The sequence below is a fragment of the Amaranthus tricolor genome, chromosome 9 (assembly GCF_026212465.1).
Source record: "Amaranthus tricolor cultivar Red isolate AtriRed21 chromosome 9, ASM2621246v1, whole genome shotgun sequence".
Taxonomy (NCBI): Eukaryota; Viridiplantae; Streptophyta; class Magnoliopsida; order Caryophyllales; family Amaranthaceae; genus Amaranthus; species Amaranthus tricolor.
The window spans coordinates 346,003-359,368 of record NC_080055.1 but is presented as its reverse complement, the minus strand read 5'-3'; positions in this window follow the sequence as shown (position 1 = coordinate 359,368).

The window sequence follows — 13,366 nt, the reverse complement described above, 5'->3', positions numbered from 1 at the left end:
TGGGCCGATCCGATAGCAATAACAATTGGTTTTCAATTTACACGTGCTTCTTATAAACAAAAAGAAGGACGTTGTAGAGTTAGTGTGTATTTAAGATGTCACCGCTATGGTAATATTAGGGGTGATTTACATAATCTAGATAATGCTGCCCGACCTGGTTGTAAAAGTAGAAGTTGTGGGTGTAAATTTTTGATTGTAGCAAGTAGTCGTAAACCAGGAGAAAGACCTTGGACGGTAAGGGTGTGTCCTGGTGAAAAAGGAAGACATAACACCCGTTCTTAGTGTACAGAGATGGTCATGTAAGGGCAAATAGGATCAATGTAGATATTTGGGAGCACATACGACAACTTAGTGCAATCGGGATGCAACCGACCTTTATCATGATTTCTATTAGAGAAAATTTTCCTGGTTTTTTTACTAGTATGAATCAGATTTATAATGCTAGGCAATCAATAAGGAGGGAAGAGATGGAGGGTAGGACTCCCCTTCAACACTGTCTTTATATGGCCACAGAACTTAATTACGTGGTCTGGACAGACTTAGATAATGAAGGGGGATTGAGCAGATTATTAGTTGCAAATCCTACCTCTATCCAAATGATACGTACGTGGCCGTATGTTGTGTTGATAGATACAACGTACAAAACAAACAAACAAAAGTGGCCACTGTGTGAAGTAATAGAAATGACACCAACCAATCACAACTTCTTGGTTGCGTTCTGTTTGATGCGAGATGAGGCAGTTCTGTCATATTCGTGGGTGTTGCAGGGATTGAGAGATATTTTTGGCACAGCTCATACTCCTAGCGTCATTGTAACTGATCGAGATGAAGATTTATCTGCAGCTATTCGTGACGTCTTTCCAGGTAAAAAGGTTTTGTTGATTAATTATTGTCGTTCTATTTATTGAATATGTCTTAATTACGTTCAATATTGTGTTTAATGTGGATGTGCGGCATTTGTTATGCATTTGGCATATTGCATACGACGTTGAGAACATGGTGGACAAGTTGTGTGGCGGGAAAAGAAATCAACAAGGGCAGGTATTCAGGAAAAGTAGATGGAACCCCTTGGTTGAAAGTTCTACAATCGACGAATTTGAACAGAGATGGCAATCGATCGTGACTACCTGATCGATTAGGAACATAAAGGTCGTTCGGTATTTGGCTGGAACCTTGATTCAACTTAGAGAGAAATTTATGCCTGCGTGGACAAATGAATGTTTACACATGAGTAACCAGACTACCAGCAGTGTTGAAAGCCAACACTCTTCTTTCAAGTATTATCTTGGTAGCGATAATAGCTCATTTGATACCTTGTTTAAAAGGGCACACACACATATTACAAACTAGCAAGCTAGGATTCGATAAGCGCTACAGGAATCCATGAATGTAGCAAGATCGTTGCGACAACATTTCTTTAGACCTTTATATTGCCATGTATCTATCTATGCCTTGGAGCAGCTGTGGCTTGAGTATAACCGTATGTTAGATTTAGGTGATTATGTACTTAACAAATGCGGTTGTGTACTTCAACGCACCCATGGATTTTTGTGTGCTTGTTATTTATATATGTCCATCGGTTCACAAGGTGCTTTTGTATTTGGATGACATTCATCCATTCTGGAGTACTTTGACGTACACAGAGGTAGGAGATGACACCAATAAAGGAGTACGACACGCGAACGCCGATGACAAAGAGTACTTTCAATCTTTGGTCGATGAAGTCTTAAAATATGATCCCGCAGTTGTACGACGCTTTTCTCAGGTACTTGAGTATGAACTACACCCTGATGGAGCCGATATACCTGAGCCTTATGCAAGTCCACCTAGAAAGGGAAGACCAACCACAAGCAAAACCCTTAGAAGAAATAAAAGCGCATTTGAATATAGTAGATCATCTTCTCGTGGTCGAGGGTCTAGATCTTCATCCCGCGGGAGATCAAGTGGTAGATCTAGTGGTCGGGAAACACAAGCCTCAGTTGGAATTAATTTTAGCTTCAACTTATCCGTTACACAAACCTCAGATGATCCAGGAGGTCGTGATTTTTCACTGTTTCCATGGCCTAATCACATCCCGAACATTCTTCCTCCTTACTTGTTTGATTGGATTGATGTCTTAGGTGATGGTAACTGTGGATTTAGAGCTATTGCCGCCATAGAGTTGGGAGGCGAGGAGGCATGGCCTTTTTTAAGACGTGCTATGTGTATGGAAATGCAAATGAACAGAGACCAATACCTAAGTTTGTATCTATCGCAGGAGTCATTAGACGATTCTATATTCTGAATTGGTTCACACGGCAATGCTCCTGCTCCTTATATTCACTGGATGGATGCACTGATGGCGTTGTACTCTGCAGCAACGTTTCTGAACATTGGCCTTGGTTATTATGGTTCTGCTGACGGTAATCCGCTGTACAACTGTTTGGTTCTTCCGTTAAGGAAAGCATCGGGCGTGCATATTGTAAATAAAGTTATACATATATGTTGGGTGAAAAGAAATCATTTTGTTCAACTATTAATGAACGACGATTCATCTCCACTGCTACCAGTCCATCAACGTTGGAGAGAAGCAGTTGACAATTTTTCCAGACATATAGAAACACATTTTACTAGTAGGATTATGCTTTGGAATAAACTATGCGGGCCACAACCACCACAACGTAATAACACCGCTGAAGATGCTGTAAATTTAGATAGTCCATAGTGTAACGTGATGTGTAAATCACTATTCAGTTTTACTAAAGAAATTGTAGATGAGATTCAATTTGTAGATAGTCCATAGTTATACTATTGTGTACGTCATTACTATAGAAATTGTAGATGAAATTCAAATTTTAGATAGTCCATAGATATACTATTGTGTACGTCATTACTATAGAAATTGTAGATGAAATTCAATATGTATAGTAATGTTGTAAATTAATAAAAGCATTGATGTAAACATGAATTAAATGTAAAAAGCGTTGATGTAAATAAATAAATGCATTAATGTGAATTAATTTAAATACAGACTATGAAGGGCCATGCCCCTTATAAGCTTGCCATACGGCAAATAAATCTTTAACATCACCAAGGTATACATCTAAAGCATGTTTTTCCCGGCGGTTCATTTCCACAATAGCAGGCAATCTCGCCAATGGAGTGACTCGACTCGGCCATTCATTCAGAAACTGAAAAAAAGGAAAAAGGGTGTGAATAAGATATTAAATAACATCTAAATAACATAACGACACAATAGAAAACAAATAAATTCAAAAAACTAACGTATTCCAATCTGCTTTCAGCTGGACCAAAATCGGCACTCGGTCCTTCGCCGGGGACGAAGAATGGGTGGGAGCACACTCTGAACCAATCAATGTAACTAGGATCAGCCTCTGATGGAACAGATGCCCGATGAAACAGATGCCCGATGAAGTGTCTGATCACCAAGGCGGGCACTATAGGGGAACCTACTCCATGCCTCCACGTACACAGGTGGAGAAGCAAAGGTCACAGAGTAGGTATTGTGTGCTGGTCGTACAGCCTGGGTTAGTCTAAGAGGAGGGGGGGGGGGGGGGGGGGGGGGGGGGGGGGGAATAGCCTGCACAAAGCCGACCTGTCGCATTGTCCTCTCCGGCAAATACACCTCGACGATATCAAAGCAAGTGATACCCCCGATGAAGGTGGTGCGTGGGTGCTCATTCAGCAATGCCCTTGGAGAAGTCATGTACGGAGTCCATTCCACCTGCATACAAGCCAAGTTAACATATAAAAATAATGTAAAATTAAAATAACATGCATAACAAAGTGTGATGTGATGTACAATACCCGAGTCTCCGTCATGCAGTCCAGTATACTCCTGCAGTCCCTCAGCCTGTTGATCTCACGACCTGGCTTGGGCGTGGACCAAACCTCCGCCCTAGTCTTATTAGGCACATCTGCTTGGCGAGGATGAGGGCGGAAGACGGGAAAGTACTCTTAAATCCATGTCTGGAGCAATGTGAGGCAACCCGCAATGGTCTTGCAACTAGCCCTAGATGCCATTCTTAGTTGGCGATACATGTAGGCCAGCGTCACCGCACCCCAGGCGATCTCATCCTGATCGACGTTGACGGAAAGTATCGGGTGAGGTCGCATGCCGGTACTGGTCTTATCCGCCAGCAGGGTAGAGCCGACAATAGCCATGTAGTAGGCTGTCGACTGGGTGTCCATAGCCTGGGACCGATGACACAATTGCCTCACTTCAGCAACGTTGATGCAACCGTTGGTGAATATCCCTTTCTATCGTAGCTCGAACATGGGCTCCCCAAACAGATTAGTAATATCGACCTGCCACTCCCCCTCAGAAGGCTCAGCTGGTAGAGAACCTTCAATACCTATGCCCAATATGCGTTGCATGTCGTGCAACATAATCGTCATCTCCCCCCATGGCATGTGGAAGGTGTTCGTATCCGGCTGCCACCTCTCCATGAAGGCCGATATCGAAGCACAGTCGATGTGCTGGTGCATAACGTACGGTAGCCGGCCGAGGGGAGTAGCAGGTAGAACATTGTAAAGCGCATCGGTCATATCCCGCAGTCTGATGATCGCCTCCAACGGCTTCTTTCTACTACGGCATTCCAGAACCGGAGGCGTACGCTCAGAGCCGTCAAAAATAACTTTAGCTATGTGCCCGCCATAGCTGGGTATCAGGCGCGTATCTGTGGGCCCCCCGGGCTGGGGCGATGTGACTAACCAGTCCGTTCCAGCGGACTGTGAGCGCCTGCTCCCCCGTGGCGGCTCATTATCAACGAGACTATGTCCGGCACGCTCAGATGCGCCTGAAGAACTAAGGTCGGCACGTGCGAAACTCCTGTCGGGCCCCCGGACAACAGTCCAGTCCACTGAGCGAATATCAGGACCCTGGTATTGAACATCATCAGCATCATTATCATCATCATTAGAAACCTCCCAACTACTCTAGAGGCTGCTAGCCTGGTCATCAAAACGAGTACGCACTTGGTTCAGCGTACTCGACCGTTGGGCCTCACTGTGTCTGGCAGCCTCTTCCTGCCTAGCCCTCCTGGTAGAACCCGTCACCCCTCTCTCATGAGGGTCCCCTCTGAGCAGGGCAAGCCTAGAACTATTCCCGCTCAGCAAGTTTCTTAAAAAATCCTTTCCTCTCCCGTGAGTACCAGCCATTTACTACAATTTTTGATAATTTAATTAACTATTATTAATAAATAAACATAATTAAACGTTACGTTAAATTAACCACATGAACAAAAGACAATAATTAATAAGCAACATCAATATTTAACTAATCATTATCAACAAATATAATGTAAGAACATATTTATTATTATTATTATTATTATTATTATTATTATTATTATTATTATTATTATTATTATTATTATTATTATTATTATTATTGTAATTAATTTTCTTAATTAACAATAATCATAATAATTATAATAATAATATTAACAAAAATAATAACATTAATAATAATCATAACAATAATAACACGAACAATAACAATAATCATAACGCTAATAACAAAAACAATATTTAAAAATAAAATTAAAGAAAAATTTACTAACAATAACAACAACAACAACATCACCAACAAAAATAATAAAAATAATATTTAAAAGAATATAAAAAGTTAATAATAATAATAATAATAATAATAATAATAATAATAATAATAATAATAATAATAATAATAATATTTAAAAAATAAATTAAATATTATAATTAAAGCAAAAATAAAAATTTAATAATAATAATAATAACAATCACAATAATAATAATAATAATAATAATAATAATAATAATAATAATAATAATAATAATAATAATAAATAAATAATAATAGTAATAATAATAATAATAATAATAATAATAATAATAATAATAATAATAATAATAATAATAATAATAATAATAATAATAATAATATAAATAAAATTAATAATAATTATTCATAAAAAAAGGAAAAAAAATTAAAAATTCATATAATACGATTTCATGCGATGGTATTAAGTTCAAAATTTCAATTATATTAACTAAAATGGTATTAAATAATGTATAAATTTCAATTATATTAACTAAAATGGTATTAAGTTCAAAATTTAGTAGAATTTCTTTTTAGCACCTTACACATGGCCCTAGCTAAAAGGGCTAAAAGTATCTATATTCCAATTAATAATGTGCTCTTTAATTTTTAAATAGAAATCCTAATTATTATAGGAGAGATAAAAATTAAAATAATATTTAATAATAATGGTAAATTGTATCTGTTTCACTTGTAGAGCAAAATTATGGTTTGATTCTAAGTTAACCCTTTCATTATCTAAGGCTCTAAACTTACCTTGTAATCAAAATAACAACAATTGAACAACAACAACAACAACAACAACAACAACAATAATAATAATAATAATGAGAGGTACAAAAAAAGAGAAAGTCATAATACTTCTTTGGAGTAAGAAAATAAATATATAATGTAATTTTAGTAAAATGTGTTGGACAAATAAGGTTATTTTAGTCAAAAACATAAGATTTATAATGGAAAAATAAAACCATGTGAAATACACATTTGGAGAAAATAGAATATAATTTAGGACAATCTCATCATCAGATAGACCTAAATCGAACAAAATAGCCCAACTAAATTAATTGATGCATTCACTTTCTTACATAAAATACTCATTTTAGTTATTTAATATTTAGAAAATTAACACTTTAAAGCACTCTTATTTTTGAATTTGAGCTCCGTGCTCACCGTGAGACAGTCTCATAAAAGAATTGTTCTCAGTAATACTACCACTAATAATAATAATAATAATAATAATAATAATAATAATAATAATAATACCTATTCCTAAAGCTAGATTTATATTATGGCTAGCTGTGAATGAGAGATTGAAGTCTAGGGACAAGTCGTTTGCATTAGGGCTTATCTCAACTGGCGTTTGTCCATAATGTGGTTTGATATCAGAATCCAATACTCATCTCTTCTTTGCTTGTATCTATAGCGTTCAATGTCTTCGAGACATTTTGACATGGTTGGGTATTAGGATGTTTAGTGATTCCCTTACTGATTTTGCATCTCGAAAGTGGAAGTGTGGTACAGCTAAAAGAAAGATTGCTACTATTGCACTATGCAGTCTTACGTATGAGGTCTGGAGTGCTTAGAATGATTCTATTTGGAATTTAAAAGTTCCTATGGTAAATAGGGTAACTTGCCAGGTGAAACTTGCAGTCAAGAGTAAAGTTTTGCATATTCCAATCAAATGTGTCAATAAACAACACTTTTGGATTAATTAGGAATCTCTTGATTATGAGTAACTAGTTTTATTCTGTATAGTTAATCACTTTTGTCATTCTTTGGAGTTTTGCATTCATTTATGCACATGAAGAGTGAAAGATGAGAAACCCTTCCTAGAAGGTGTGCCTACCTTTCATGCTGATACAAATTAGGGAGACGGTTCTCTTGTTAGTGGTACTCTTTGTACTGTTTTGTTCTGGATTATTGAATTTTTTTCTTTCTCCAAAATAATAATAATAATAATAATAATAATAATAATAATGCACATGAAGCGTGAGGGCGAGAAACCCTTCTTAGAAGCTAGGCTCACCTTTCACACTGATGCAACTTACAAGGAGACCCCTAGATTTCTAGGTTCATCCCTATTTGTAAATGTTTTTTGTTTTGTGTTTAATAGAAGAATCGTTTGACAAATAACAACAACAACAACAACAACAACAACAATAGTAATAATAATAATAATAATAATAATAATAATAATAATAATAATAATAAAATGTCAAAAAAAAATTTAAATATGAAAATTTTTTCCGACCTTTTGTATTATTCATTATTTTTTATGTAAATTTTCAAAATTTTTTCCTAATAATACATTAATTTTCAATATAATTTTTGGTAAATTACCTACTATAGCGGGTCATCTGATTATCTGAGTTTACTCTAGGTAAGGCAAGTACCTCCTAAAATTGAGATTATTCACGATTAATCAATAGCTGAAATTATTGTAAGAATATCATGAGAAGGTTGAATTATTTTAGGTAATTTTTTCTAATTATTATTATTATTATTATTATTATTACTATTATTATTTTTATTTACTTCCTTTGTTCTGTTTTTGTTGCTAAGTTTGCATGGACACAAGAATTAAGTAAAGGTGGGCACAATATATAATTATAATTATACCCTTCATTTTAAATCTTAATTGAAGAGGGAAAAGTTAATGAGGTATAGGTTAGGATAAAAATAGGAGAAAAGTAGATATTTATATGATTATTTTATTGCTAAAAATAAAAATGTAGCAATTAATATGAAATTGTCAAAAATAAAAAATATAACAAGTATTATGAAACCAAAAAAGTTTTATTATTATTATTATAGAAAATTAATTTGAAAATGGAGCATCGGGGAATGGCGTCATGTGCCCAATCTTCAAGAAACAAACTTCCAATAAGAGGCAGACAAATAAAAGCCTTCCATTCCCCAAAAAACAAACGCCTTGGATTTAACTCACGGATTCACCACTTACCTATACTAGTAATAGGAATCTGTTTATCACCTTCACTTGTTAATTTGTTATCACATATTCATAATTAGGCATGGCCACGGGGCGGGTTACCCGAACCGAACCGGTCCCGAACCTCTTGGAACCGGATCCGGAATCGGAACCGGTTCCGAAACGCCCCGAACCGCGGAACCGTGAAACCGCCGGAAAAAGTTGCCGGAACCGTGAAACCGCCGGAAAAACTTCATGAACCGGACCTAAAAACCGCGGTTTGGAACCGGAACTGGTCCGGGTGAACCGGCCCAACGGTTCCATGGAACCGGAACCGTGAAAAGTAGCCGTTATATAGCCGTTGCCATTTTTCCTATAAATACTCATTACTTTCAATCATTTTCATTCACAACTCATCTCTTCTCCTACTCTCTCTACTTACTCTCTCTACTTGATTCTTTAATTACGCAATTATTCTCTTAATTACATAATTAGTCTTTTAATTATTTCTTAATTTAGTTAATTACATAATTAGTCTATTAATTATTTATTTATTTCTTAATTTTATTATTATTTCAATATTATCAATCATGTCTTCATTTTTGAAAAAAGCCTCAAAAAAAGTTACTAAAGTGGCAAAATCATTGGGAGGTTCCAGCTCCTCCAAAAGAAAGGCCACTTCTACTCCGTCGGTATCAACAACACCTTCGTTTAGTAATTATAATTATGAACCAAATTATCCAGAAAGGTACGACCCAGAATTACATAATTATGCAGAAGAAGTGGAAAGAGAAATACAAATTGATGAAGAATAAGAACAAGAAGAGGAACCAACGACCCCTATTGGGATACATGTATCTCGACAGTCATCAACAAGATCACATGAAGAACAACTACAAGAACAACAACAAAGACAAGCTCGTGGTAAACGAGTCAATTTCCAAACTATCGGTTAGTTTTATAATTTTATTCTTCAAATTAATTATATTTTAAATTATTTATTTATTTAATTATAGTTTTATAATTTTAAATTATTTATTTAGATGAAGATGAACCAGTAAGACAACCTTTTCCGGCAATGCCACCTCCTAGTGGTAGAGCTGTTTCACATGTGTGGTCGTATTTCACAAAAGAACCAACCGACAATCTAGATATTTTCTTATGCACTTGTCAAATTTGTTAAAGTCAAGGAGTAAAGCCCTTAGCTTCATACAGTTTCGCCAGAGGTAAATACTTTTTAAGTTTTTTATACATACATTATATATTCATATTTTATAAAAATTTATTTATTGTGTTTTGTGAATACGTGTTAGGTGGTGGTACGGGATCTTTTAACAAACATTTGGCAAAGAAGCATGGAATCACAAAAGAAACTCATGCAGCAAGCGGCAGCGGGACCACAAGTGGAAGCCGACAGACACAGTGGGACATTCCCAGCACAAGTATGCCTTTTAGATATAATCGTAATGATATGATTGATGAATTTTCTAAGTATGTAATTTGTGATGAATTGCCTTTTAACCACGGTGAAAGTAGGGCACACGAGTGTTTCGCTAGAAAAACTTTGCAACCACAATATAGAGCAATCCCTAGGAGCACTCTTAAAAGACGCACAATTAAATTATATGAATCAATGCGCTATGAATTAGTTGAAATGTTTAAATCTTTTAATGGTAGGGTTAGCATAACAACTGACATTTGGTCTGCTCCCCCACATTTAGAATCTTATATGTGTGTAACAGCACATTAGATAGATCAAAATTGGATTATTCAAAAAAGAATAATTGCTTTTGAGACAATGCCAGAAAGACATACCGGTGAAAACATAAAATATAGATTAGTAGAGATATGTAGAGAATGGAACTTATTAGATAAGATATTTTGTTGTTCTACTGATAATGCAACCGCTAACATTAAATGTATAGAAATTTTGTATAACGAACCTGTTTTTAGTTTTATCCTTGGGGGTAGCTTATTACACATACGTTGTTGTGCACATATAGTTAACTTATCTTGCCAAGCAGGTATAAAACAATTAAGCGATTTATTAGAACCAATTAGAGATATAGTGAAGTGGCTTAGGATTGGAAAGATAAAGAGACGATATAGACAATTATGTGACCAATATCAACTAAAAAAAGTGTATTGGTCATTAGATACTCCTACACGTTGGGGCTCAACCAACGATTTATTAAGAAAGGCGATTGCTTATCGTCCAGTTATAACACAACTGTATAGTGAGTGTACAGATATTAGGGCTGGCAAAAGCTGACCCGACCTGCTAACCTGATCTGAAACCAACCCGAAATTAGCGGGTTTGGGTTTAGATTTTTGACCCAATTAATTAAATGGGTCAACCCGACCTGATCTGTTTATTAAATGGGTTAGGTTCAGGTTGAATATTTAAACCCGAAAAAAACCTGTTTAACCCATTTATTAAATGGGTCAATCAGGTCAGGTCGACCCATATTTAACCCATTTATTAACCCATTGAAAATTTTAAATAAAGTCATAAAATCATAATTCAACTGTTGGATTTTGTTTGGTCTTGATCTAACCGTTGATTAATTTCTTATATAAACTAACCCCTACCCACTCCTAACCCTAATCACATTTCTTTCCCGTCCTTGCCGTTTTCCCCCTCCCTCTCTCTCTCTCATTCTCTCTTTATCTGACCAATCTCTAGAAAACTCCTAATCATAAACTCTTTGGCTTTGCTTGTGATTTCAATTCTTTGGCTTTGTTTGTGATTCCGACCTTCTCCTTCCTTTTCTCTCAGGCAGCTTCTTCTCTTCTCCTTCATCTTCTTTGCGGCACCAAGGTAAGTCCGATTTTTCTGTTTTTTTTTATCGATTTTATTTTTTTAGATTTGGATTGTGTTCGATTTTTTTGTGTTTGATTTTGATGTTCATTGCTGATTTTATTTTTTTGTGTTTGTGATGTTCGATTTTATTTTTCTGTTTGATTTTTTAGAAAACTCCTAATCATAATTCGTGTTTGTGTTTTTTAGGGTTCGATTTTTTCGAATTTGTTGGGGTTTCATTTTTACTAAACTGGTAATTTGCATCTTGTTTTTTATTTCATTTTTATCGATTTTTTCGATTTTTTAGTTTGTGTTATGTTTACAGTTTACTCCATTTTTCTTTATGTTTTGCAAGATTCATATTTTCTGTTTCATTTTCTGGGCTTTTTGCTTCATCGATTTTTATTTTACTGTAATCTTTGTGTAATCTGTGTTAATACTGTGTTGATTTTGATTTTTTTTTACTAAACTGGTAATATTTTCCGTTTTGATTTTGATTTTACTCCATTTTCTTTATTTACTCTATTTTTTGGTTTTCTGACCCAATTTTGATTTTGATTTTTCAGATTTTTCAGTTCAATCTTCCTGATCTTCAATTCAAGCTTGTACCGTGTTCGATTTTCAACTCCATTAATGGATGGAAGTATGTTTACTGTGTTCCATTAATGGATGAAGCTTGTAATGTTTTACAGTGTTAGCCATAAATTAGTTTTTATGTTGTAATTTTGTAATATTGTAATATTGTAATATTGTAATTTTTGGGTCAAATGGGTCAAATGAACTGAATTATAAGGGTTCAATGACCTGAAAAAAAAAAGCAGGTTAAATGGGTCATTAGCAGGTTGACCCGACCTGCAACAGATCAGGTCGGGGTTTCAATTTTTGACCCATTTAATTAAATGGGTCAGGTTCAGGTCAAGGGTCTGTTGACCCATTTATATATGACCCGAACCTGAAAACGACCCAACCCGACCTGTTTGACACCCCTAACAGATATCTATATAGCTGATGACACTTGGGAATTAGCTATAGGTGTACTTAATATATTAGAAGCGTATGACCACGCAACTAAGATTTTTTCATATGTTTATGAACCGAACGTTCACTTAGTAATAAGTGAGTGTATTACTATTTTTTATCATCTCCTTAAACATACCTATGATGATACTAACCCATATTTGAAGCCGATTCTTGCAGATATGATGGAAAAATGGAAGACATATTTTACCGATTTTTCTTATATTTATGGAATTGCAACCATTTTAGACCCATGTTTTAAAACTGAAATCCTTACTAAAGTAATAGGATTTTACTACCAATCGTTAGATCGCCCGCCTACTGATGTACATAATTATGTTGGAACATGTAAAAAATATTTAGCAGAACTCTATGATTATTACGCTAGTGTATATAACCCAAAACGCAATACGTCTAGGCGTGCTAGCGTTTCGGCACGTCCCTCTTATTATAATTCGGTAATAGCTAATATAATGAGTCAAGATGATAGTTTTGTAGGATCATCTTCTTCTTCACCCTCCACCTCATATTTAGAATTAGATAGTTATCTTAAACACCACTTTGAAATAGACCAAGGTAGCTATAATATTTTAGAGTGGTAGAAAGAAAGTAAAATTTCCCATTTTATCGAGAATTGCAAAGGATATCCTTGCAATTCATGCGTCAATAATTGCGTCGGAGTTTGCTTTTAGTGCAGGTAGAAGAGTTTTGGACGAAAAGAGATCTCGTCTTGCTCCACATAGTATTCAAATATGTGTTTGCAAGAAAGATTGGGATCAAGCGGAGATTCGAACACAAGGACTAAGGAATGATGATGATCAAGACGACGATGATGATCCATGGATGATGATGGATACATCTGCATCATCGTCAGGAGGAGAGTCAGCGGAAGCAACTAACCAACCAGATGATGATGACGAAGACGAATAGGATCAATCGGACAACGATAAATCAACATTCAACAACTATAAATAAAAGGTATGACAAAGAACTACGTGGGCTTTGATTCCTTAGGGATACGTAGGCAGCTTAGTAT